Source organism: Podarcis pityusensis (assembly GCF_964106645.2).
Source record: "Podarcis pityusensis genome assembly, chromosome: 5".
NCBI classification, from domain to species: domain Eukaryota; kingdom Metazoa; phylum Chordata; class Lepidosauria; order Squamata; family Lacertidae; genus Podarcis; species Podarcis pityusensis.
In genome coordinates this window covers 15,770,942-15,798,253 of record NC_138032.1, presented here as the reverse complement: position 1 = coordinate 15,798,253, position 27,312 = coordinate 15,770,942, and the positions used below count along the sequence as shown (strand labels likewise).

Sequence of the window (27,312 nt, the reverse complement as noted above, 5' to 3'; positions counted from 1 at the left end):
CTGGGCTGGTTTTCTTTCTCTTTCATCCTCCTCACTTCATACTCTTCCTTGCCACAAGTGACAGCTGTGCCCATTGATGAGCAACAGGGGGGATGTGAAGAGGGAGAAAAAACAAGCCAAACATATTTCACCTTCCTCCGTTCAACTAGAGATGTAAAGGCCCAGAAAAAACAACAACAGAAAAATACTGTACATGTGCTTTTTTCCCAAAGACTTGTTTTGTTTTGTTTGTTTTGTTTTCAGAATATGAATAAAATGTTGAAGACACTGTATTCACTCCCCGCCAAAGGATATAAAAAAATTGCCTCTCTAACACAAGAGCAAGATACATTTCCGCCTCTAGGGGGCACTGCCTTTGTCACAAGAGAATGAAGAAGGATTCTGTGTCTTCTTTGGTTATGGGCTTCTCCTTGTCATGGTTAGCAAATCTATTTCTGTCCTCTTGACTTGATTAGGCCTCAAAGAACTGGTAATGGCAGAACCTACAGAGTAACTGAATTTTGTTGCGATCCAATATATTCTGCTGCAAAGAAAGAAACTGGTCTATGTTAGGGAATACTCCAAATAAAGAAATAAACTGACATGTGAAAAGGTGACCCTGCTGAGCTAGAGCTGGGAATGTCTTAACTTGGTCATCCCAGCAAATCTAGGGTAAGATTGTGCACTTAATTATTAAACCAATGAGTTCAGCTAAGTGGAAACTTTAGTTATAAATGCAGTATTTTCCTAGACAGATCTCTGAGCTGGATTTTATATTTTTGATATTAATGGCACTAAATTATTACTTAACCTTTGACCCTCCAGATGCTTGTGAAATGCAAGTCCCATCAGCCCTAGCAACCATGGCTAAGCAAGATTTTCCAGGCTGCATGAAGCATTTGACAGTTCAGAATCGGGGAGGCTTGCAAGTGATCCCTGACTGTCAAATGGGTGGGGAGCTTTGGATTGGATTGGAAATTTGATGAGCCATTTTCCTATTGAACAGTGTTAAGTGTTTCAGGGTAAAAATGCTCAACTTGTAATAAAACCAAATATTACACAGTAAAAAATAAGTATTAAGAGGTCATTATCTACAAACTTAAGTGGCATTGCTACACAGAACCATCTCTGCAAACTTCCCTTTTTTTGCCAAATCTTTTTTATTGATTTTCAAATTTTTACAAACTGGTCACTAATTAAAACGAAGTAAAACAAATTTAACCTTTTTCCTAATCTGACTTCCTGCACGCCTTCCTGGATGTGTTGAAGGTTCTCCTTAGTCATATTCCCCAATTATTTCTAGTTTATCTTCAAATGTTACAGATACCTTACATTACAATATATTTGCTTTTTAACTTAATTCCTTTTCAAACAACTATCCATCAGCCAATTCCTGCATGTATATTAAGTTAAAATGTTCAATTTCAACAAGTGAGGTTACTTATCAGACTGTCAGTCCCTGCTAAATCTTTGATTAATATCAATTAACATAAAAAGAAACATCTTCATCTTCCATCTCTGCGTGTAGAGACATAACAATCTTCTTGCTGCTCAGCTCCTTTGTCCCGTGTTGCATGTAATCTGTAGTCTTTTTTTTTTTTTTAAAAAAAAGGAACTCCATGGTCAACCATCTCACTCAATATATTTTCCCACCAGCAACATCATAGCAACCAGCCTGCAATGTGTGCAGGGGGGGGGCTGCGCATTCTCCTAGATCTTTCACAATCCTTATTACAGCCTCTCCCCCTGATCCGAGCCGCTTGAGCAGATGTGTCCCACCAATGGAATTTCCAGTTTGTCTTTAAGTAGACAAATCTGCTCCTTTCTGGCTGGTTTGCTTTTAATTCCTCCATCATATATTATCCAATGATCCAACAGTCTTGCAAACTTCAAACTTGTACCTACACATCACGACCTACTATGCTTTGATTCAGCTCAACTCACTTCTTGAATATATTTCATGTCATGTCTGAAGCTCCATCAGCTGCATTAATTCACCATGCTCAAATCCTTTGAAGGAAACAACTTGTGTTGATTTGAGCAACAATTAATCATCACATAAATAGAAGGGCTAGTAGTTGCAGTTGATAGGGAAAGTGATAGTTGGTTTTGTTGAGAAATTCTCCCTGCTAGGTTCTAGTATCTGAAAGCATACCTTTAATTTTTGTATGAACACAATATGCCTAAATTGGTACCTGGCTGCTGTTGAAATGAAGTCATATTTTGAAGAAAGCCCATCACATACATCCAAACACTAACACGGTCATGGATGGGGATACTCAGTTAAATAGATGTTTGTCTAGAAGAGTCATCATCTGGCTAGCATCTCTGCTGAATGTTTCTAAGCAGCTAACTGATGTATACTAAACAAATTTGGTTTGGCTGCAGCTAAAGCTGCCCTGTGGAAATTCTCAACATACATTTGTTTGATTGAGCTGTCATTTTCAGTTGATCTGCTGATGATCTGTGTCACTTTGTTTAAATGTCCTTGCATTTTTTTTTCTCTATACAGCAAAAAAGAAGAAGAAGAAAAGAGAAAAGAAAGGCACGCTTTCTGTGATGGATTAAATGAAGGTGAAATTCGAGAGTTACTCCTGTTTTCGATTTCTGTGTTCCCAGACAGGTGGGTCTGGAATGACAAAGAACTTCATACGCCAACACTTGAAAAAACAGAATAGAGTAGATGCCCTTATGATTTAAAACATCCACAGATGTGTCAGCTTCCAAATGCTCCTGTTTTAGGAGTCACTGGAATCAGTAACTGGAACAACAAATATTATTTATATAAACTGGGGTAGTAAAAGATCCTAACCTTGCAACCACACATCAGAATCTTTGCACAGGGAAAAGCCATCATGCAGACAGCAACTATTTTGGCTCCACAGAAACCTCTGTGTCTGCATTTTGTTCTACTCCAGTTCTCTTCTGCCATTGCTTCAAGCCATTGCAGTTTCCGCACCCTCGATACTACATCCTCACTATACCACTAACTCTGCACCCCTTACTTATGCCCTCTATTTTGTCTTATTTGGCCTTCCCCCAACTACTTAGCCTTCCTGCTACCCCTTCTCTACGCCTCCCGGTAGTAGCTATGGAGCAGGTCTACTACCGGAAGGAGTGTATGAGCAACCCACTACTAACTCATATGGCACACCTCACCCAAGCCCACTATGCATGAGTTTGAAAAAAATCAGTCTAAATATTGAATTATGTACAGTGGTACCTTGGGTTACATACGCTTCAGGTTACAGATTCCACTAACCCAGAAATAGTACCTCGGGTTAAGAACTTTGCTTCAGGATGAGAACAGAAATTGTGCGGTGGCAGAAGGCCCCATTAGCTAAAGTGGTGCTTCAGGTTAAGAACAGTTTCAGCTTAAGAACGGACCTCCTGAACGAATTAAGTACGTAACCAGAGGTACCACTGTATATTTTAAGCATTTTCCTTGATTTTATTTTATTTTTTGTAGGATTCCACAATAAAGCTAGGAAAACTCTAACAAGGCATTTCCAGAGGTCTTCAGACTTTGACCATCATTTGATTCCTTAAAAAAAAAATCTGATAGACATGTTTACTTTTTAACATCCATGGCCGGAGGATTTCAATACACAAATGCAGCAAATCAGGGAGGTATGCACTCTTCACTTGTCAGGAGAAAACTGTTTACATGAAAATCATGATTGTGTATGATTAGGCTGAAGCAGAAATACTGTTTTGTGTGTGTGTGTTAATATTTATTACACCAATGACATGCCACGGAAACATTTAACCCACAGGCAGGTTAGTAGGAGAGCCAACAAGGTCCTGTCCAGATTTTTCATTGAACATTCAGTCTTATTTAATGGCAATTAGAAACTGGGGGAAAGCTGCTGTTTGGGGAAATAAAAATACAGTTCTCCAGCATTCATCCTAACAGTTGGATATGCAAGGAAGCTTTCTAGCTCATGGCACTAGAGGCCTCAACAATCTAGGATTTTCCATTGTAAAGAAAGGGAATTGAAGCTGAAAGGCGCAGTAAGGCTTGCTCTGCCTTGCTCTGATCTTCACATGTTTTCCAGTCGCATGGGGGTCTTCTTATTGTCCTTCTACAGTCCTTGGTTCAAAGTGGGAAAAGACGCTTCTCAAGACATCAAGGTCCCAGCTCACAGATTCTGTCAGGACATTTGAACCCAGTTGCTTCAGGAAGGAACCTGAAGGGTCAAAAGACACATCCTGGAATAGTTCTCTCTCTCAGTCAGGCCTCTCCATCCTCCTCAGAACACAGAGGCTGGTCCTTAGAGGTCCCTGATTGGTTTTCTACGACACAGAGAGTTGGGGTCTGCGGTTATAACCGCAGAAATGAAGAGAAAGTAGAATAGACTTTATTTTTTCAGTAGGTACACATACACACTCAAACACCCTGCCAGTAGAAACTAGCAGAGCAGGGAAGAGGCTGGGCCAGAGAAGTCTTTTCTCGGAAGTTACAGATTTTTATGTGCTGGAGATATTTTGTTTTTAATGTGGGGAAATATTGCAAAATGCAAAGGGGGTGGTGGCTTGCAATTGGTGCAGTCCACTTTACCGCCTCATTCTTCTGGATGTGCAGGGCAGGAGATCTGAATACAGGCCTTCCCAATCCAAGTCCAACTCTCTAGTCACAACTATAGTTACGGTATCCCATTGCGCCAGAAGCAGTTTAGACATGCTGGCCACATGACCTGGAAAGCTGTCCGTGGACAAACGCCAGCTCCCTCGGCCTGAAAAGCGAGATGAGGGCCACATCTCATAGTCGTCTTTGACTGGACTTAATCATCCAGGGGTCCTTTTCTTTTACCTATAGTACAGGTTACAGTTGTATCTTGGATCTCAAATGCCTTGGTTCCCGAACAATCAAAACCCAGAAGTGAGTGTTCCGGTTTTTGAATGATTTTAGGAAGTCAAACGCCTGGCACGGCTTCCTACTGGCTGCAGGACGCTCCTGGAGCCAATAGGAAACCGTGCCTTGGTTTTCAAACAGTTCCGGGAGTCGAACAGACTCCTGGAACACATTCTGTTTGAGAACCAAGGTACAACTGTACATGAATTTTTGTGCATACTCTCACAGAACTATATGTGTCTTAACAACAACCACATGAAGACCAATATCTCCACTGCACATTTACGGTATTTCAGTCACTTTCCTGAACATATGCTGAACCTCGCCAATGAGGTTAAGCCAAGGCACGATTATTGCGAATTGAAAACTTTCCCTTACTAGCACACACATTAGTAACCTTAGTGACTTCTTCAAGGCCAATACACAACTTTATGGCTGCACAAGCATTTGATTTCAAGCTTCCTGAGGTTGTCCTGTGCCCTTTAAAAGCATTATTGTTAGCAGAAATCTGCTATTGAAAGTTCACAGTACATTGATAACATTTGTCGCCTACTGTTAAAAGCACAGGAGCAGAACCCAGTTTTTTAAAGTTGGCAGCCCTATTCCCAATTCCACAGGCCTGTGCCACCATTAGGTAAGTGGTAATCCAGGGTAGCAAATGGATGGTGCAAAAACCTATCTCTGGACACCCATACAGTTGAGAATCTAATCATTAGACATTAGCTTCAAGTGACACAACTAAAAGCACAACTTATGACTATGACACATCTACACAAAAATCAATCAAAGAGAAAGATATTGCTGATTTTTCTGTTGCTTTGACCTAGCTGAGAATCTGTCCCTCTACTGAGCTTGTGACTGCTCAGATGCTTAGTATTTTGTTCTCTAGACATACAGAATCTGAACTACAAAGCGAAATCATGAAAAATTATTCTGAATAAACATAATGAGGGGGGCAGAAAGCAATAATTAAAATGATCCTCATCCTCAATTCCTTAATTGCCTTTCACACAATTGTCTCGAAACAATGTACAATAAAAAGAGCTAAAGCAAGTTAAAAATACAAAAAAACCACCACTGATACATTTAAAACAGAAATATCTTCAGAAGTGGAAAAAAGTTCCCAAATAATAGGGAAACTGAGATTTCACTGATACTTTTTTTTATATAAAAAAACCCTACTCTAAATGCTTTCAGATTATCCTCCCTACTCCACTATCACCCATAGGTCTTGATCACAAAAGACAACAAACACACTTGAAATGTTATCTTCATTTTTTTTTCTTGTTTCCTAAATCATTTGAGATGACTGAGGGAGGTGTGCCACTACTTCATTTCCCCTCTGAAATCTTTGCTAAAAAAATATTTCATTTTTACAGTGGTATTAGCAAAAATATATTTTTATGTTGGCAAGGGGATTATGTTGGAGGGGAAATAACTTTCAGCTATTTTCAGGGCTTGTTTTGTGACTGTACCCATTCTCCTTTTTTTGCTACCTATGACAGCCATTGTGTGCTCGCACCCATGACATTTTTATCAAAATATGAGTACTGGCACCTAATTTGTACTTTAAAAACAAACAAAAAACTCTAGTTATATACTGAAATACCTAAATTAGAAATTCAATGTACACTTTTCCTTGGAGTATAAACTCCACTGAACACAGTAAGATCTCATTGCAAGTAAACATGCCCGGGATTATACTACTCAACTACTATCAAAGCTTCCGTCAGGCAGAAAATGTGTGTTTATTTTTACTTAAATGCTGCACTCCGTATTATTTCTGCTTCAAACATAGAAAAGGGAACTTAATGTGTAGTTGAATTAATCTTAGAGGGCCAGCTCCCTCTAGTGGGTTCCCTCCTATGTTGATGGCCCTGGTGGGATAACCTAATGGTCACGGTGCTCTGATTAGAGGTGGGAGATGCCACTTTAAGTTATCACAATTGCCCAGATATAGTATTTCATGGTCACTGGGGGTGGGAGGACAGCTTTGGGTTCTACCTGAGGGTGCCCAAGCGTGCCATATGGTGACACTGGACTTCCTTCCTCATTATTTTAATTTCAAATGGGCAATTTTCATCATATGAAAATACACAGCATACATAAAATTCTCAGGAGGAACTGCTTCCAGCTTTTGACCAGACCCAGCTTCAGCCAGGTGGTAGCCTCATGTGCTTCAAGACTATCTTGTTGGACTTGAAAGTGTGCATAAATCAGAAGTTCGTTTGATAAAATTTCTGGCAACAAAGGAATGGGATAGAGACAGCCAACAGCCTATTTCAGTCTTGGAGATTCAGGTGCAGAGTATTGCTGGAGCACTGGAAAACCAGGGAAGAAACCTACACATCTCTGTCCTGCCTTAGTAACTACTGTCTATTTAATAATATTATTTTAAATATATTATAAGCCTCATTCGGAACTTTGGTTAGTAGGAAAAATATAAACATTCTGATCAATTAATTAATCCCTCCCTCAACTAGCAAAAGCAAAATATATGCATGTGCCAAGTTTGAATAAAATAAGTACATATTGAATCAAGTAGCAAGAATTATAGACTCCGCAGCTACTAAGGGAAACTAGCTCAAATTCCATGTGTCAGGAGGGAAACTATATATTTTTAATTATTATTATTCTTTTGGAAGTTTCTTTTTCTCAATGAAAATGGAGTCTATTATTACTTCTACATTGGCTACTGCAGCAGAAATCATATCCAGGACAACTTCCTCTTAGGAAGCAATAGTAGGAACCTGTCAGTGCCGAAGACAGATCTATGTCTCTAATTCTAGCATATAACCATTTTTGATGATGTGATTGATGGGTTTGATAAGCCCTTGAACCACAGCTGCAGCTTCCATTCTGTTATTTGGGAAACCATCCCGCAGTATGGGCATTGTTTACCACGACATCCAGAGCACCCCAAACCATGCTAGCCTTCCTCTTATTAGAAACAAATTTTTAATGCCGATTAAAAATATAATCATCTCCTGTCTTTATGGGGAATGTGTGTTGTGTCATTTCCCCTCCTTCTCTTCTCATACATAGTTTTCTAAATAGGCTCAAGGAAAACAAAGTCAATAAAACTAATAAATTTAATGGACCTATTTTTCTGTTGTGGTGGGGACAGAGCCCTGGTAACCGGAAAAACTGGGCTAAGATTTGAACAAGGGACACAGGCACAGGGAAGAGAACCGTCTATCAGGCCAGAGTCATACCAGAGTGAAGCTCAGTATTGTGTACACTAAGTAGAAGAAGCTGCCCAGCGTATCAGAGGCCACACTAACTCCTTACATTTAAAACACTACCATCGGTGCTCTAAAAAAAGTCACATGCATCTTCATTCCCCACTGACAGCCAGTTTAATCTCTAACCAGATCTGGCCCAACTGGATCTGACAGCTGTGGTTCTCAAAGCTGAACTGGTCTGGGCAGCTGAGTGCCATTTTGGATCTTAGATTTTAACATGATTTCACTAAAGAGGAAGGGCGTAAATCAGGAAGAAGCATGTGGCTCAGACAACTTACATTTTAAAACCCAAGCTATAGTCCGGAGGCACGTGAGGCTTCCATTTTACTGAAGCAATACTGGCTTGAGTCTGGTTAGGGCCTAGATGGGTAACTATGTAGAAATCAAGCCCATATTCTTACCATGACTGTGAACAGTCATGGCTGTAATTTGTTAAGGGTTCTGAGAAGAAGAAGAAGAGTTTGGATTTGATATCCCGCCTTTCACTCCCCTTCAGGAGTCTCAAAGCGGCTAACAATCTCCTTTCCCTTCCTCCCCCACAACAAACACTCTGTGAGGTGAGTGGGGCTGAGAGACTTCAAAGAAGTGTGACTGGCCCAAGGTCACCCAGCAGCTGCATGTGGAGGAGCGGAGACACAAACCCGGTTCCCCAGATTACGAGACTACCGCTCTTAACCACTACACCACACTGGTTAAAACACCCCTATTCCCCTCCCAGAGCTACAATTCCCAGAGTTCCTTGGGAAAGGGGATTTATTGTTAAACCACTCTTGGAATCATTGCTCTGATTTCCTGAACTGGAAAACATACATTTCAGGTCTGGACTAAGGCACCACGGCCACAAGTAGCTCCTTTCTGATCCTAATAGTACTGACAATTCAGTCTTGAAATTGGGCTCTCTCTTTGGCAGTGATAGCTTCTGCTGCAAAAACAGAAGGAAAAACTACAAGTATGTGCATGTCCTTTCTTTGGATCCTGGCTGTGCTTTCTAATGGGGTACTTGCCATGGTTTGCCTGACAGGCCAGTTGCCAGTTATACTAAAAGCAGCTATCATGACCTTTTGGCTTCACGCGTTGCCAATACCTATTGTACAGGACTCCATCTCTGGCACAGTTTGGAAGAAGGAAGTTGTCCTTCAATAGAGGCACAATATGTGAAACATGGCTGACAACTTTTCTCTTTAAACAGAACAAATCTTTCACTCACAGTGCTGCCTTTATTCCAGCTACAAGGTTGGAGTCTCCTTGAATCTGTTAGAAACCATTCCCGGAGAGAGGAAACAGACACTGTAAATGAACCATGACTCAGTACGTTCCCCTTATACCTGCAAATATCCAGTGGGCTCTAAAGAGGCATTTTCTGTTGGGCCTCTTTTCCTCAAACACAAGCTGTTACTCTCTGAGTCATTTGATTTTTAACTAATTCCAGCTATTTTCCATCCTTCTTTGGGAAAGTTTTAAATGTGCTTTCTGTTCTTCTTTCCTCCTTGCTAGTCTTTGTTTGATTGATCGACGAATAGATTGCTGTTTTCCTCCAAGCTAATAAACGAGAAATTTACATATGTTTAAAGGAATGAATATGTGCAAATGAACATTTGCCATTTCTTTTTTATTTCCAGCACAAAATGGCAACTCAATATAATATGGTAAATGTGGTCTCCTGGGAGTAAATCATAAAGAAAACCACCTCACTGCCATTTTCACAGTCTCCTGCCCTACACAATCACTCCCTTGTATAAAGGAGTGGGTTGAAAAAGTACAAGGGACATGAAAAGTATATGAGTTTGGGTTCAGCTAAATATAAGGAGAAGCCTTATGCTATTCTCTCACATTCTCTTCAAACTATAATAAATCCCTCTTCTACAACGCTTGGAAAAACAGATCACTTACAGGTGGTGTAAACCACTAAGATATCATGATGACACCAACACATGCTGGGGTCACAATTTGCCTAGTCCTCACTTTCTTAAGATGTCATAATGTGGTGGGGAGGAAACAAATATGGTCAGCAGTGCGGGAGTGTCTAGAACAGAAACCACATTTGAACCAAGGAATTGAAGCATTGAGTAAGTGGATGACAACAAGAAGCCACTTACATTTATAAGCATTTTTCAGATGTTCTAACAGAAAACAATAGGCTCATTTCAGACACGGAAATGAATGCATGTAAGATGGATGCTGAACCTGTCGCCATCATGGCACGCCATTTACATGTGAAGGGCTTTAAAATGTATGCAAAGGAGTTTATAAAATGTAAATACATATGGATTTACAATATCTTAACATATTCCAGTGTGTCTAAAGATGAACAGTATGAACATATGCTAATTGTCAACTGTTTTGCCTACTGTTAACCAAGTGGCTGATGGTTTCACCTTGTCCAGGTGATCTTCCCTACATATACTAGGCCCTCCCTTTTCCTTATTTTTGATTCTTTCCTCGTTTGCCCCATGTCATTCCTTAGCCACAATAGGCATGAAACACAGCATGCACTTTCTACGTAGGTGGTAGCTGATTATTATCTCAAGGTAGTTTTCATCCTATAACTCCTATCTACATATGTTTTTAAACACCACAGTGTGTTTTCAGCTAAATCCTCTTGCTATCTTGAGTCGTTGAAATGTCTGCATTTCTCTCTGGAACTATGAACTGTACCCCCCACTGGAGATAACTGTGCTGTGCAAAATACCATAGAAACAACTCCTGAAGCTGTACTCACAATAATGAAAAGTGATTAGAATCTCCACTTCATCCATCAGCAAGTAAAGAGAGGGTGCAAACAAGTCCCATTATTTAACCATTCTTTACTACTCTGATTGTGTGTATGAAAGGATTTTTTAAGGGATGACAAATCAAACTAAATTATTTGTAATATTTTTACAGTTAAAGATGTATTTGGGTTCTGCATCCTTCTGGTTTTCTGCAACTTTCTCACATTTCTCTGATGTGAGATATCAGATTCTGTGCTGTTAAATAACCCACTAATAGCCGCTCCCCGCAGCATTCAAGTTATATAGTTTAATAATGGGCATTATTATTAAGCAGGTTCTGTCTGCCTGTCTTCTTGCCTTTCAGTCCCCACCCAAAATTTGGCACAATGAGCAGGTCACACCTAGACTTGAGCACGTGTGCACACCCACAAACATGTAAGTGGTTTTGCTGCATTTAGAAAAGGAAAAAGAGTCAGCATTGCATTTGCTAGTAATGTATGTCCTCCACGACTCTATTTCCTCCCAACTTGTATACTTGCCTAAGACTGGTCATTTGTTACTTGCTACTTCAAATTGATTTCCTTTTGCCTTTGCTTTTTTTCAGCCACAAGTACAGAGAGCAAACAGCACAATTTATACCAGCCATCGAGAACCAATCGTTAGATAACCAATCCCGCTACTAAAAATGTTAGAAGTAAAACAATAGTTTAATTTTAACTTGGCTTTCATTTCTTGCTTTACTACAAAAGGTTCAAAAGAAGGCCAAACATTAGAACTCAGTGGCTCTTTAAGCATAATGCCAATTCATACATTACAAAAGAGGCACAGGAACTGTTTCATAGTGGCTTCCATCTGAATACTGGAGAAGCGTAGAACACATGGACTAAGCCAATTGTATGAGACCTTCCCACTCCTTAGAAGCCCACACTCTTAGGTGAGTATTGAGTGGATTGGAGAGGCCCATGTAATCCTCCAACACTTCACCCTGCTATTCAGTCATGAGCGGAGCTGCCCCAAAGCAAAGGACCATAGTTCACTGGTGGAGTATCTGCCTTGGTGTCTCCAGACAGCGCAGGGAAAACCAAGGAGAGCCACTGCCAGTCAATGTTGACAATACTGAGCTAAATGTGTCAATGGTCTGACTCCAGATAAGGCAACTTCCTATGTGGTTCCTAAAACATTCTGCCTGTTGCAGCCCCTAAATGCCCACATCCCACTACTCTGGCACCATCCAGACAATAATCCCTGCCTTTATCTATTTCCCCTGATGGCACTTCATGAAGCAGGGTCACTTCATGATGATGCATGGTGGAACAGCCCATGGACACAGAACATGGCAATATAAACTTGTCTTTGTTTTTGCAATTGGTTTGCATTCAGCAATTTGGATTTAAATCAAAATACTAGTCCGATGCAGAAGGACAAATAGCTCAGTAGTAGAAGGCACATTCTGCACGCAGAATTTACCTGTTTCTATCCCTGGCATCTCCAGCTTAAAGGACATCAGGAGGGAAGCTGGGAAAGACTGTAGCCCAAGACCTTGGGCAGTACTGCTAGATGACCAGATTCATAAGCTGTATGCACACATGAGTGCCACAAGCAGGGCTGAAGTGGGGTAGCCATGAGTCCTACTTTATCTTGGATGCATCAATCACACTATCTCCTTTGAATACAGAGACTCCATGCAGCATCGATTCCCAACAGTGGCATCCTCTCAGAAGATAGGGTTGAAGAGGTGCAACAGTAAAACTGGTAGCACATTTGCAAAGCTAGGCAGGATCCGGTATGGTTTCAAATTGGATAGGGGACCATGTGTTGAGATTCCTACATTACAGCGGGTTAGATTATATGACCTTCAAGGTCTCTCCCAACTCTACAATTCAATGATTCTATACTTCTCTCGATTACAAGTTTTTACACATAATTCCATTCTGCTCTGTTTCTGCATTAATCTGTGCTTTTAAAAAATGTTTCTGTTAACATACATATTTAAATATGTATTTCCTCCCAAAATAATATTTAAATGTGTCTTATGATTTGTTTAAACTACCAAAAACTGTGTCAGAGAACTGCAAAGTCCTGTAGAGAGCTACATTCCAATCCACACATTAGTCCAAGATACTGAATTCCTCAAGCATCCCTCAAAATGTTGCACTAGGATCGATTGCCTGCAGGTGCTCAGGTAGCCAAGGGGGTGAAAAAACTTGCTTTGAGTGAAGTGTGTCTTTAATTTTAATCCATAAAAAAGAACCCTATGCTGCAAATAGCAAAGGTCCGGTAAAGACTGTAGCACTGGAATAGGTAGATAAATGACTCTGTACATATATACTGACAAACTGGACCTTGAGGACTTTTAACTCAGGGAAGAGCACACTCCTTTGATTCGTCAACTATGGGCAACCATACCTATATTATGATATTGGAGAAAGCACAAGGCAGTCCAGAATAGCTATTTTAGCTGAGCCAAGTCTAAAGGAAAAGTAGTTCAAAGAGTTGCATCAACATCTACATTTCAGATGCCTCCAAAGTTCAAGTGGTCTTAGTCAAGGATTCTGAGCTTAATTGTTAAGGAGATACCATGGACTCGCCACAAAAGGGGAGTCCAACCAAAGGCAGGTGCCATCTTTTCCAGCGGAGTGTGTGTTCATGTAATTTTCTGTCCTTATTTAAGATTCATCACTAATTCATCTCTCTCTGTCTCTGCTTCTGTCTTTCTCTCTTTTTAAAAGACACATTAATTCACCCTATGCTATCACATAAAACATGCAGTAAAGGTTTGGGAACTGTGTGTGAGAAAGATGGGGAGAAAAGAAGCTCACCATAGTGGCTGAATGGAAATAAATGCATAATTCCGCCCCTTAAAAAATTGTCCTTGGCATTAATGAGGAACAAATTAGCTACTCTCCTTGGGTGTCTACCAGAAATAATAGTAACAAGTGGAGCCTTACCCCCACCCCTCAGTCGTATGTTCGTTTGTAGATAAGCGCTGCAGAGAGAGGTAAAATTATGTCTTTTAAAAGTTTGCCTTTTTTATGGAGAGATGTAAATGATAGGGTTGGATCTGGGAAGTGTTTCAGAAATGTATATTCCACTGAGACAATGGCTTTTGTCATCAGAAGAAAGAATCAGGGACTATCAAAATGAACCAAAAAGAACAGCAGGCTTAGCCATGGTGTATATTGAATCAGTAAACAATACCCGCACCTTTTTTTCAAACTTACTGGATATCCACAAGGAGGGGGTGATGATGGGCATATCAGAGAGAGCATGTGTGCATGCTCCGACAATGAATTTGGGAAGTGCGTGCACTAATAGCAAAACATTAGGACAAACAAAATTGTTGAAAACTCAGTTAAGTATACCACGGTGTACATACACACTTCTGCTTAAGATTTAACAAGGTGGGGGACTTCTAAGTATGTGATGACTTTTAGTTTGGAAAAAGAACTAAAAAATGGCTGAGGAGCAGAATAGACAGAGGATTATAAAATTATGCACAGTGTGCAGACAGTCATCTAACTGTACAGTTGGAAGGGTCCTTGTAGGTCATCTAGTTCAGTCCTCTGTTCAGTGCAAGAAATCCAGCGCTGCAGCATCCTGAAAAGATGGTAGTTCAGCCTCTGCTTCAAGACCTCAAGGGAGGGGCAGCTACCAGGTAATTGGTTCCATTGTCTCAGTGGTCATATCTTCCAGAGGTTTTGCCTAATGTTCAGGCAAAATCTATCTTTCTGTAACTGAAGCCCATTAGATCTAGTCCTGCCCTCTGAGGCAGCAGAGATTTGCCCTCTCCTATGAGACAGCCCTTTAAATATTTGAAGAGCAATATCAAGCCCACCCCCCACCCCTCATATTTACCTATTTGGGCTAAACATACTGCTCTCCACCTTTGTTTCCCTTTTCTGAGCCTACTCCAATTTACCTAGAAATAATGGCTATCAAGAACTATCGTATTTTTCGCTCTATAAGATGCACCAGACCATAAGACACACCTAGTTTTTGGAGGAGGAAAACAAGAAAAAAAATATTCTGAATCCCAGAAGCCAGAACAGCAAGAGGGATCGCTGCGCTGCTGTTTTGGATTCTGGGATAGCTGTGCAGCGTGCATTCGCTCCATAAGACGCACACACATTTCCCCTTACTTTTTAGGAGGGAAAAAGTGAGTCTTTTAGAGCAAAAAATACGGTGTTTTACTCTCTCTCAGAATTCTAGAACTCGGAGTTATGCAGAATATTCAGGACACAATACATAATTACCGTATCTTATGGGATTCACAGTTACCGGATGTGGTAAGATGGCTTTAAATGTGGACATCATTACATAATTTTTACAGGGATAACACCTTGATGGACAGCATTTCAGGATTTCGCCAGCCACCAAATCCCAGAATTTCTGCCTGAAATCTTTGTAATGAGAAAGCTATTGAGTGGGTGAGGGTGTCTCCCCCCATGGCAAGACAAAATAATGGTGTTGAACTGAGCAAACAAGCAAGCAGGCCTTTGCAACTGAAAGACAGATTTGGTCACAATGCAATTTATTTGTATAATTTAATTAACCTGCCAGTGTCTCATCTATTATGCAGATGCAGATATACTAAGAATACCTATCCTTACATATCTCAAAAGACAAAACAAATGGCTCCAAGAAATGAGGTCTTGGTGTACTGCCTCCACCTCATCCCCTGCACCTCCCGGTCTTGTGCTTGGATCTCTTTCACCATTGCTTTTGTAACTAGCTTCTGGGTAAAATTCATTAATTTTTATTAACAGGGAAAACATTTGTCCCCGTGACAATATTTGCATTGCCTGAATGATTTTCACCTCTGCCACAAGGTGTACTATCGGCTCATACATCACCCGATTACTTGGAGAGCAGAAAGACCCTCAGTCATTAGTGAGTGAATTAAAGATGATCTAAAGAGCTATTAATCACACTGACAAAAGCCTTAATGTTGCTGTGACCCTTCTGGAGCCTGGGGACTAAAAAGGAAGCAGAGGGAGAGAAAATGGAAACATATGTTTTCTCCAAAATAACCTACCTTAGGAGAACTGTCAGAGGGAGAGTCCCGTCAAGTCGAGGAATTTTGCCTCTGGATTATATAGGGAATTGTTTGTATAATCAACCCTCCTCACCCCCACCAGTCCTTTCAATTAATTTGTTTATGATCAATATAAACACTTTATAAGTGGCATGAATGCTGCGCTCACAGCCTAATTTTCTTAATCAGAATCTATTTCCAAATCTGGTTCTTCTGTGCTTAAAAAATTATTATTAAAATAAAACAACAAAGCATGCATTTGCCAAACATGCCAATACATTTGAAGAGAATGTACAGGGAGATTATTGCTGCTATTTGTGCTCAAACATTGCCAACTGACCTATTAAACTGCATAATATAAGAAACTATCTTAATTCATTTTAAACACTGCACACGGTGTGCAGAAGAAGGGTGTTTCGGCTTGATTTTAACATTGTTCACTACTAGAGAAGTCTCATTGGTTTCAATAGGACTTAGTCTTGGGAAAGTGTGTTTAAGGTTGCTGCTGTACAGAACCTTATGCATTTTATTCAGATGTAAATTTCACTTGGCTCAGCAGGATTTCCTCATAAGTAAAGTAGCAGCTCTAGAGTTTTGCAATATTTTTACATACTTTAGAGAATAAACTGCTTTGGAGGGGCAAATTTCGATCAAATTCTACCAATTTAATTAGTGTATGTGTGCATGCAAAATTTCATATTTTTACAGTACAGTCCTACACTCAGGATAAGTCTCATTAAGTTCAATGAGACTTACTTCCAAGTGAGTATAGAATTATGGTCATTATTGGAACATTTCCCACTATCCCAGTTATGAATGATGAATTTAAGAAAAACAGGATCCAACTCCTGAAGTTAGCAAGTTAACTAATATTATTGCTTTATAAGTCATCAACAAGATTTTGGGGGTATTTTTATTATTTTTAAAAAGAGCACTGAAAAGTCAATTTTCAAAAGCAAAAGTTTAAAATTTAAACAAGTGCAAATATCATTTTTTGCTGAGGTTTGTGCAAGTGTATGTACCTTAAAATGTTCATATTATTAATTCTGTATTAAGGTTTATAAGACATTTCAATATCTCTTTGAAGGGATCATCACAATGACCTGGGTAGCCTTGCCTTTCAAGTCTGCTTGCTGAATGTGGACAAAAGAAGAGCCCCTGTACCTGATCAACAATAAAGCATAAAAGGATGCATAAAAAGATGGAAACACAAAAGAGAATAGGAAAAGGAACGGAGAATTACTGGCCAAGAGCAGCAAGTCAGTAAAAAATGAGCCAGACTTTATTAAGCAAAACAATTCAAATATGGCTGCCAAATAGCCTCAGTGTTTTCCAACTTTTTTGTCTCCCTTCCTTTCTAGAACATTCTTTCATATATTGCTAGGACAAGCAACAAATTATCCCAATTGCAAGGTCAGGTGAAATTTTGGCTTTCCAAGTCTATGATATGAAGTGTTTTGGCAATTAATATGACTCTGTCTATTCATTATTGTTGATGCTTAGAAAGAACCCAAAACAACTGGAAAAGAACCCCAAACCCAGCTTAAGACTAAAACAACCAGCAGATAAGTATAAACATGGCTTGACACCAAGTTTTTAGGGCCAATTCTCAATTTACATTTTGTACCCCAGTATGGAGTCCCAAACACAAAACAGTTACACAAGCCTTTTGTCAAATGGGAAATGAGTTTGGATGTGTAAAATTCAGCATCTGCCCCTTCCAGATACTTGGAAGAGAAAAAAGATCCAGCCCCTGCTTTTTAAAGGAACATGCACTGAATTTTCCTTTACATTTGCTAAGAGCCTGAGTACAAATAAGAATCAGCCACCCACCAAAATTATTTATTCCAGAAGAAGAAGAGGAGAAGGTGGAAAAGGAAGAAGAACTGGAACATCCAGCATGAGAGTTTGAGGACCACATGGGTGTTGCCTTCATTGGCAAACACTACTCAGTTTTGACTAAGATCACTGGTAAAAATGGTGAAGTCAAATATATTGCCAAACAGTTATAGGTATATGCTTCAGTTAATCGCTAATCTACCCTGAATTTATATCTATCTACTCACATACACAAACATACGTATATACAAATAAAGAAAGTCAATGGTGTCAGATGAGGTGGTGTAATCTTATCTGAATATTTTTGATTTATTCATTTGTAACTGCTTTTTATGTTGAAATGGGGCTCAGAAATGTGCACTTTTCATAGCCACTAAATGTGCTTGATGTCCTGGGACAAAGGTAGACTTTCGCTTGAGCATCCTATTACAGGCAGTGCTTGGGATCTGATGTTATTATTCTCAGTTTCCACATTCTAACACTGTTATTGATAAATCCTGACACTGCCCAGCTGAGAAGGAGGAAACGCTGGAGAAGTGTTTCACTCAGCATTTGCTCTGAAGTTATCTTGTCCTGCTCTGCCATAATTTTTCTAGGTCTGCCACCACTTTCCTGTCTCAGCTGCCCATGCTCAAAATGAAGAGGACTTTAGGCCCATTTTATAAGACTGACTGAGAATGAGGTTTTCCCCAAGAGGCAATTCTAGCTTGCGATGGCATACGCCAGAGAATTCTTGGAATAATTCAATAAGAGTGCTGGGGAGTACAAAGGTATCTCTTTCAAGAATCCCATGGGGTAGCTTAAATTGACAGGTGGTGACTTGCCCAAAGTTATCCTGCAAACTTCATGGTTCTGGAAGAGCAGGGATTTGAACTCAGGTCTCTGTAGTCCAACTCTGATTCTCTAGCCACTGGCAAGCATGGAACATAAGGCCTGCATTTTCTACCTGGATGTCCTATGTGCAATTGTCTTATAAATGTTGGACATTCTGTACACACTGATATAACCTGCTGCCAGTCAATTGACATATCTGCTGCCTGATTGTACTGCCTTCACAATCGACTTCTATCAAGTTTCCTAGTGGCACTATAATTAACGGATATTTTAATATAATGCTACAAGAAAAATGTTTTAGGGAAAGTATCACCTGAGAAACAATGCTAATTGAAGGTCATACGGCTAATAATAATAAAAATACCAAACCCACACACTAAGTTCAGAAATAAAGGGGATCCGGTGGAAATGAAGCGTGTGATGGTAAATAGGAACTGTGTTCACTTGCCGTCATGCACTATAGCTATTAAGCCTTAAGGTCTTAAAGTTACCAAGCAATGCATATGATAAATTCTTCCAAAACATCCCAGCCATAACATAGTTCTTGCTGATTGCTCATTTACCCATAATGCATGCTGTCATAGCAAAGCCTGACAAATGACAGAGAAAGCTCAGGTTATTTTTTACACTGACTGCCAAGCCCCTCACCTCAGATTATTCATTTATTAGGGCAATCACAGAGGCCCGGGTACTTAATATTGTTTTCACCAAATATGAAAATGATCTACTTTCCTATTCTTTAGTTTCTCCTAGGGCAAGCCATTTATCATCAGCTCAGGATAAATGACTGCTTCATTATAGCCGTAATTTATGAGATGTTAGAACTAAAGAGCCACACCTAAAGACTTAAAACTCTAATATGGATTAGAATACAATAATCAATCAATCTAATACACTTTTTTTTTTGCTTTGGACTATTTTTGTTTTCAAATGCCTAGAGATTATTTTTTCCCTAGGCCTCAAGTATTCTTCAATCTTCCTTTCTTTACTCAAGTTCCCTTCCAAGTTTTTGAGGAATTACAGGTAAGAAGATCATTACTGGTAAACATTAAAGCCAACTGTGGGCATAGTCCACTGGGATCTGAATACTTGTGCAAGTTCCATTAAAATGAATGGTAACAGTGCAAGCTAAAGAACTCCTCTGTTTTTTGCATTCCTTTCAAAGAGACTTACACAGGAGTCATCATTGATGGATTGTGTCCTGTGGCTACAGTTCAACAAATTTTTGAGGCAATATATTTGCACCATAAGCCATTTTTGATTTCAGTAGAAAATCAACAACTATTTTTTTACACAAACTTTGCATGCATAGAGTATGGGCTGAGTGAACCTATGCAGCAATCTGCTAGTTGTGAAGCAGCTGTGCCATTGATTCATCATGCATCTAACTCCCAATTCAGTGCTGATTTTATGATGCTATTTGCTCAGTGTATTCTGTTCTATGGCGATGGCATAGCTGACTTGTGTACAGGGCATGGTCTGAAGGCATATAACACAGCTTCAGTAATCCTTGTTGAAGCTATATCATATGCTCTGTGCCCGGATGAGAGACCCTTTGGAACTGTATGGCTCCTAAATAATTAGAAGAATAAGTGAATACATAAAGCAATCATATGTCCATTACGCCATGTGCCCAGTTATGTGCACATGCTCTGGTTTAAGTGAGGCCCAGGAGTTTGCAATGCACAACAGAGGACTCTGATGAAGACAAGCCTCAGGCTGCTTTGTCACAGGGAAACCATCACTGTATTATTCACAGCCCTGTCACCAGATTCACAGGATGAATCCTATTCAGTGCCTCCATCTTCCCAGTCTCACAAAAGCCAGTTGAGGACCCTCTAACAACCAGATATCTCTTCCAGGGAGGCAGAGCCATCCACACAACAGGTTTTGTCAGTCTACATAAGGCTTCAGTTGGCTTTAGCTCCATGCTGAGACAACATCTTCCTGTAGCTACCTTAGTAGGCAAGAGCTTCAACCAGCAGAGCTTAATTGGAGCTCTCCATGGTCCTGTTTTGGTCTGCTTTCTATACGTAAGAGCTTTTGATCAGGCATCAGTTACCTTAACTGGACTTGCTCTGCCTTAACCTAACTTGGCTTGCTGTGACACCCGCCTACCTTGGCCAGACTTAACCATTACTATTTGTTGAAGGAAAGTTTGAAGGAAAAGTTGCAGGCTGGAAATTCTGTGGTGCATTGCTGAGATACTCAACATTGTAAACACACACCCTTTTGCATTTTAAATGTGAGGAATCTTTCCTTCAAGAAAGTATGGCCAAGGTAGGTTAAGTCTGACTAAGGTAAGTGGAGTCACTGCAAGCCAAGTTAGGTCAAGGCAGGGAAAGTCCAGTTAAGGTAACCAATGTCTGATCATGATCACAGAAGTTGACATGAAGGATGCAGCTTCTCTTGCACTGTGTAGGATTTTTCTTTTTATGTACTTAGTCCAGACCCCGAAAAGTCTGCCCTCAGAATCTGAAATCAAGCAGGTAAAAAAGGTTTTAATGGAACAACATCATTTATTCCAACTGCAACAAAAAAGAAAAGCTTTTTGAAATTTATTTGCTTGACTGATTTGCAAACCTAGGATGGTGGCAATGGGACCCGGGAAGACTATTGTTGCAGAAGTCATACCTGCCTCATTCTTTCCAGCTATGGAGCTGTTATAAACAGGAAGGTTCCTGAGGCTGCTACATGGTAGTACCAGAAATTGTAGAAATGCAGACAGAAGAGCAGACCAGGAAAACCTTGGGGCTGCATTTGAGGGCCACGGAGGTAGGCAAGTAAGACCTTTTTTTTCAAAGCCACCCACCCCCAAATATTGTGAAACTCCTGTTAGAAGCATCATCCTCTGGACAAATCACAAGGGGATGAAATCCTTCTACTCAAAATAGCACTTTCCTCTTTAGACAGTGTGTCTGGTTTGTATCTGCATTGTATATTTACCCGCCCCAAGCCAATGCAAACATTATTTTTAAGCTCTGAGTCATGTTCAAAACACTTGCCTAAACGCACTTAACCACTTAAGCCTGATCCTTTTCATGGGGTTTGGCCGGAAATCTACAGTTTATTTTCTTTCTTTTTTAAACACTCATAAGAAAACCAGGTTGAGGATTAAAAGATAAACACTGAGTGGAAAGCAGGTGCAGATTCCAAAGCCTTCAGAAAGTTCTCCCTGCCTTCCTGAGGCCGTGTAGCCTACAGGTGAGACAAATGGCCCCCTGCTGCCGGCATGCAAGCCTTGAGTGATACCTCCAGCAAGGCCTGGTGTCTTGAAATCACTCAGCCTTGAAATTAACATCCCAATAGGGAGGGAGGGAAGCAGTTTTCCCCCTTTTCTCTTTAGATAACAGCAAGCCTACATCTTCAGCACAAGGGAAAATGACAGCAAGGGTACTAAGGAAGAAGGAACATTATGTTCCTGGGAGGAAGTGTTTATTTTCATCTACATAGAGACCTACCAGGGCCAATCCATGCTGCCGTTTTTATATGGCACAGTCCACACAAGTTAATTTTCTTATGCTGGCACATTCACATTGCTTAATCTGACAAATGTCTAGATTGTGATCCAGTGAGCTGGAGGCCACATCACTTTTTAAGTTTCCTCTCTTCCACCACCCCTCTCCCCTGAGTCAGATGGAGACAGATGCTAGAACAGGAAAAGTGGTACAAAAGAGTGGATGAAAGCTTTAGAATCTGGCTAACATTTTCACTCCCATTCTAAATGAGCCACAGTTTGCTTCTGGGCCTTCATTGTACTCTGGCATTATTTAAATCCTACAATTTGATACTAATAGTAATTGTTTAGGCCAGATTGGCCTAATAAGCTTAATAAAGGACAGAATATGTTTCATTACAAAACCTTTATGCCATAAATTTATAGAATGCACTGTATGTGTGCCCATCCCTTTAATAGGATACATAGACTTCCTCCAATCTGATGCCCTCCAGGGTTTTAATATGTACATTCTCTGAACCATGCCTCTTTCTTACTTGATTCATGTGCTTCTCATTACAGAAGCAGTTTTAAAATTCAAGAGACAAAATGGCACTCAGGTGCCCAGACCACTTCAGCTTTCAGGACCAGAGGTTTCCGATCCAGTGGGGCGAGAGCCAACTGGAGATGAAATTGGCTGTCAATGGGTGAAGAAGATGCACATAATTTTTTTAGAGCACTGATAGTTCTCCAGTAGCATGATTGTGGCATTCAGCCAAAATGTACTCATCCCTTTTTTGGTTCGGACTTTGGAGTACAGTAAATAATCTGCAAGTTTGAAGCAGATGGACTGTTCCCATTCCTGCTGTTTGCAGGATCAAGCCCCTGAGCAGTTTTGTACTTAATCCCCCTCTCTGGAGGCAATGAGTGATTGGATAAATTAGGCAAATTTTCTTATTTTTTAAAGGTATAAATAGGAAAATGGACAGTCCAAAATTAGGAGGAATCTAGGCTTACACGTGAGCTTGGGATTTTGCTTTAGCTCTGTTGTCACAAGTGATGTGTATCTCCACCCTGAAAATCTGGACACAATCCAATCCAAGTCATGCACTCTTAGATCCCACAATTTTTAGTGCAATTAAGAACATGCTTAATTCTTCTCATTGCAATTGGTGCTTAAAACTGCTTCACCTTGTCTAGGCAGTGAACTTTTTTAAAAAAAGAAGCAGAAGTTTAATTTGAAGCCTGGCTCACTGTAAGAAGAGTCAGTGTTAGGCTTGGGATGGAGAGCAGCGTCTTGTAAAACTAGAACAAATGTGTGCAAGAAGGACAAGCTGGAGTTGGGCATGCAGGAATTTGGGGGTGATAAACTGGGCTGTCCCCATTCTATAGATTGGACTGTTTTGGGGTCTCTGCCTAGACCTGAAGTAGACAGTCTTGCTGGTGCCAGTAACAGGCTTGGGTGAATGCGCCTTAAAGATGTGTGGTCTGCAGCACTTCCAAAAACCACAGTATATGGAACTGCAGTCATAAGCATTAACCAAACGGTCTCAAAATATAGCTGCAGGGTGGGGTGGGGGGAGGCTCGTAAATAATGCTTTGGAAGTGTATTTGATTGAAGTGTATTGCTGGCCTTATTGTCAGAGACCATAATACAACTTTAGACCACATTTCTCTTTTCCACGACCCTTAATATCACTAACACTGGTTTCAGTTGAATTCCAGCTCAACTCTTTGTTGAGGGGTCATTCTTCAATCCAGCCATTATGTGTAATTCAACATCAGCACTTCAGCAAGAATAAAACAATTTAAGCTCTGCAGTTATATTGTGCATGGGCTATTTTTTCTTTTCTGAACAACTGCTTGGGAATCTGTACATACACACAATTATGCTTATAAACATATTTCTTAAATTTACATATATATTAAGATGCTTGGGACCATCTGACCTACATGCTGACCATGGTACTGGTAAGATATGTCCCGACTAGAAATCTAAAATTTGATACACAAATAATCAAAGAGATGCCAATCTGAACAATCTGAAAACAGGAAATGTGTGATCTAATTCTCAAATTATGGGACCTAAACACTATCCCAAAACAGTTGTGAAACCTGAAGTCTCCATGGTGAGAAGACTGTGGCTCCAAATGAATAAACTACAACATATTAAATTATGCCATTTTCAGGACAGAAAATAATTACTGTGTATTACCAAAGATGGACATAGAAATCTAAGGACCATTCTCAGCATCTCTTTTGTACAACAGGCATTAGGCAGATAAGACAAGATTTAGGAATAACCCTGGACTCAGCAGTTATTAGTAACATGTATGGACCCTTAAAGGTAAAGGGACCCCTGACCATTAGGTCCAGTCATGACCGACTCTGGGGTTGCGACGCTCATCTCGCTTTATTGGCCGAGGGAGCCAGCGTACAGCTTCCAGGTCATGTGGCCAGCATGACCAAGCCGCTCCTGGAGAACCAGAGCAGCGCACGGAAACGCCGTTTACCTTCCCGCTGGAGTGGTACCTATTTATCTCTTGCACTTTGATGTGCTTTCGAACTGCTAGGTTGGCAGGAGCAGGGACCGAGCAACGGGAGCTCACCCCGTCACGGGGATTCGAACCGCCAACCTTGTGATCGGCAAGTCCTAGGCTCTGTGGTTTAACCCACAGGGGAAACTCACAATTTGTGAATTCTGCTTCTGCCTTCATTAGTTACATAGGCACTATGTACACCTTACACTAGGCACCATGATGGAAGTTATAAAGTTATTCATGGTAGGGAGAAAGTGAACAGATAAAAGTCGTGTCCCCCCCAATAACACTAGAACTGGTGGACATCCAAAGAAGCTTAAAGTTGGAAGATTCAGGACAGATAAAAGAAAGTACTTCACACAGCACATAGTGAAACTATGGGTGGCCACCAACTTGGATGACTTTAAAAGAGGATGAGTCAAATTCACAGAAGTAAAGACTCTGAATGCCTACTAGTCGCAATGGTAGGGTTGCAATATTTCAAAAAAGTAAAACTCCAGACAGTTGTTGAGCTATTTTTAAGGGAAATTGCAAAAAATGACACTGCTGACATGGGTCAACAGAATTTCCATGACATTTTTAGTGATTTCTGCCAGGGCACTGCTTCCAGCTGCAGTATTCCGGCTATGTCTGGGAAATTCTGGAAGTATGGCAACCCTGCACAATGGCTATGCTCTGACTCCACAGCCAGAGGCAGTGTGCTTCTGAATACAAGTTGCTGGAAACTTTACGATAGGAGAGTCCTGTTTGTGAACCTCCCATGGGCATCTGGTTGGCCACTGTGAGAACAGAATGCTGGAGTACATGAACCTTTAGCCTAATCCAGCAGGCTCTTCTTGTGTTCATCTACTCATCTAGCTCAGTCTTGTCTGCTCAGAGGCTGGCAGCAGTTCTCCATTATCACAGGCAGAGGTCTTTTCCATCACCTTCTAGCTGATCCTTTGAACTGGAGAGGCTAGGCATTGAACCTAGGACCTTCGAACACTGAGTTATGGCACCTCCTCAAAGTATACCACACCAAGGATAAAGCAAGAGAAGTTCCCCTTGCGTTTGTCCTTACTTCACACTTCCTCGCCCTATTCTGCTAAAAAGGTCCACATGCTGAGACAGCCTTCTGCCTGCATCACTTATAGAATCATAGAATTATAGATTTGGAAGGGGCCTTGAGGGTCATCTAGTCCAACCCCCTGCAATGCAGGAATCTTTTGCCCACTATGGGGCTCAAGCCTATGGCCCTGAGATTAAGAGTCTCATGCTCTATCAACTGAGCTATCCCAGGACAATACTTGATGGATCATGATGAACCAAAAAACTAAACTGAATGTGCATCCAAATATTTATCAGAGTGTGGATGTTGAGTTTCTTTTTAATCATGTTTCACTGTACACTCAGTGATATGCACACTCAGATGTGCATAAGCAAGCAGCCACAACAAGAGTGGCAGATGGGGCTCTCAGCAGTTGACCTCCTGCCAGGGGGTCTGAGCAACTATATGTACCTGACTATGCCAACCCCTGTTCACACACCCTTGGAGGGAGGCAATGAGAGGCCCAACTGGACCAAGCCAGTGAAGGAAAGTACAGTAGTTTCAAATTATGCAGACCTGTAATGCAGTAAAGGATTTGGTGGCAGTGTTGACAGTAGGTCTCTGACAGGTATTTGCAGTGCTGCCCCAGGTTGAATAGGGCTAGGATAAACAGAAGGTTCTCAGGCTGCCATTAGCTGAGCTGTTCAGATTGAGCACATGTTTTGCATACAGACAGTCCCAGGTTCTATTCCACAGTTAAGATGATGGGTGACATGAAATGCTTCTTCCCAAATCCCTGGAAGGTGAGCATCAAAGCAAACAATATTGGGTTAGATGAATGAATAGTCTGGTTATAAGGCAGCATGCTATGTTCTCTATCCTAAGGAGGCATTAGACATAGTAAGGCATGTGGGAGGTGAAGTCAAAAGGCTCAGAAAGAAAAGCCTGTTGATGTGAAAGTGGGGGCTGGGAACATAAAGTTGGAAGCAGCAGTGGTCCAGAGGAGTATAAAAACATAAGAAGAGCCCTGCTATATCAGACCTAATCAAGCATTGTTTCATAGTGCCCAGCCAGATACCTATGGGAAGCCCACAAGCAGGACATGAGCTCAGTCACACGTTCAGTAGCCTGAGAGAGGAAAGCAAACTGGAAGTGAGAATGGGCAGAGACACATGTGGTCGGGAGGTTTAGAATTGCACAAGGCCAAAGTTCATGGACTGATTTTAAGTAACCAGCCAGATCTTGGGCTGTAGGCCTCTTGCAAGAAAGAAAGGATATTTGAAGGTTATTTTGGACTCTGTGAACTGAAGACACTATGTACTGGAAAGTCTCCATACGTCTTAAAAGAAGGGCAGGATTTTCTCCTCACCTCCCCCCTCCTTGCATTTCATCCCTTTGCAAAGAAAAAAGAAAAACTTAAGTTCTCCCTCTCTTTGCAGTTCACACACCATGCCAAGATAAATTTAAGGTCACCTCTAAGAATAGGTGTTTGGCAGTACAAATATAGACATGCCATTCTTCTGACATACCAAGGAAGAGAGTACAAGCCAAGCCAAGAGTGCAGTTTGACACTGTAGAAGAAGGGGACATTCTATTACAGCTCTCTGCACATTAATCTATGTCTTTGGCTCACGTGCTGTTGTATTGTTAATCATCCTTTTGAAAAGGTGTGCCAACAGATGGTCTTATGCCAGTTTCCCAAGGCTTGCCTGCCATCTTCAGTTAGGTGCAAGGGATGAGAGGATGAGAAGAAATAGTTTCATCCTGGGGAGTCCACCTTTCAAAATGCCACCTGAGCAGAAACTCTAATG

General features: G+C 40.7%; 1 protein-coding gene and 1 long non-coding RNA gene across 13 annotated transcripts in view; one reads left to right on the top strand and one right to left on the bottom strand.

Moving 5' to 3' along the window:
• The window catches only part of MECOM (MDS1 and EVI1 complex locus), a 470,671-nt gene that overhangs the window by 273,802 nt on the left and 169,557 nt on the right, over positions 1 to 27,312 (bottom strand). The window lies entirely within an intron of this gene.
• Positions 424 to 11,507, top strand: LOC308478536. 2 transcript variants are annotated; one of them, XR_013987118.1, is made up of 5 exons: positions 424 to 651; positions 2,492 to 2,602; positions 3,449 to 3,609; positions 11,155 to 11,225; positions 11,395 to 11,507. It is a non-coding gene; the product is annotated as an uncharacterized lncRNA (long non-coding RNA). The 2 variants fall into 2 exon arrangements; XR_013987117.1 differs by lacking the exon at positions 11,155 to 11,225.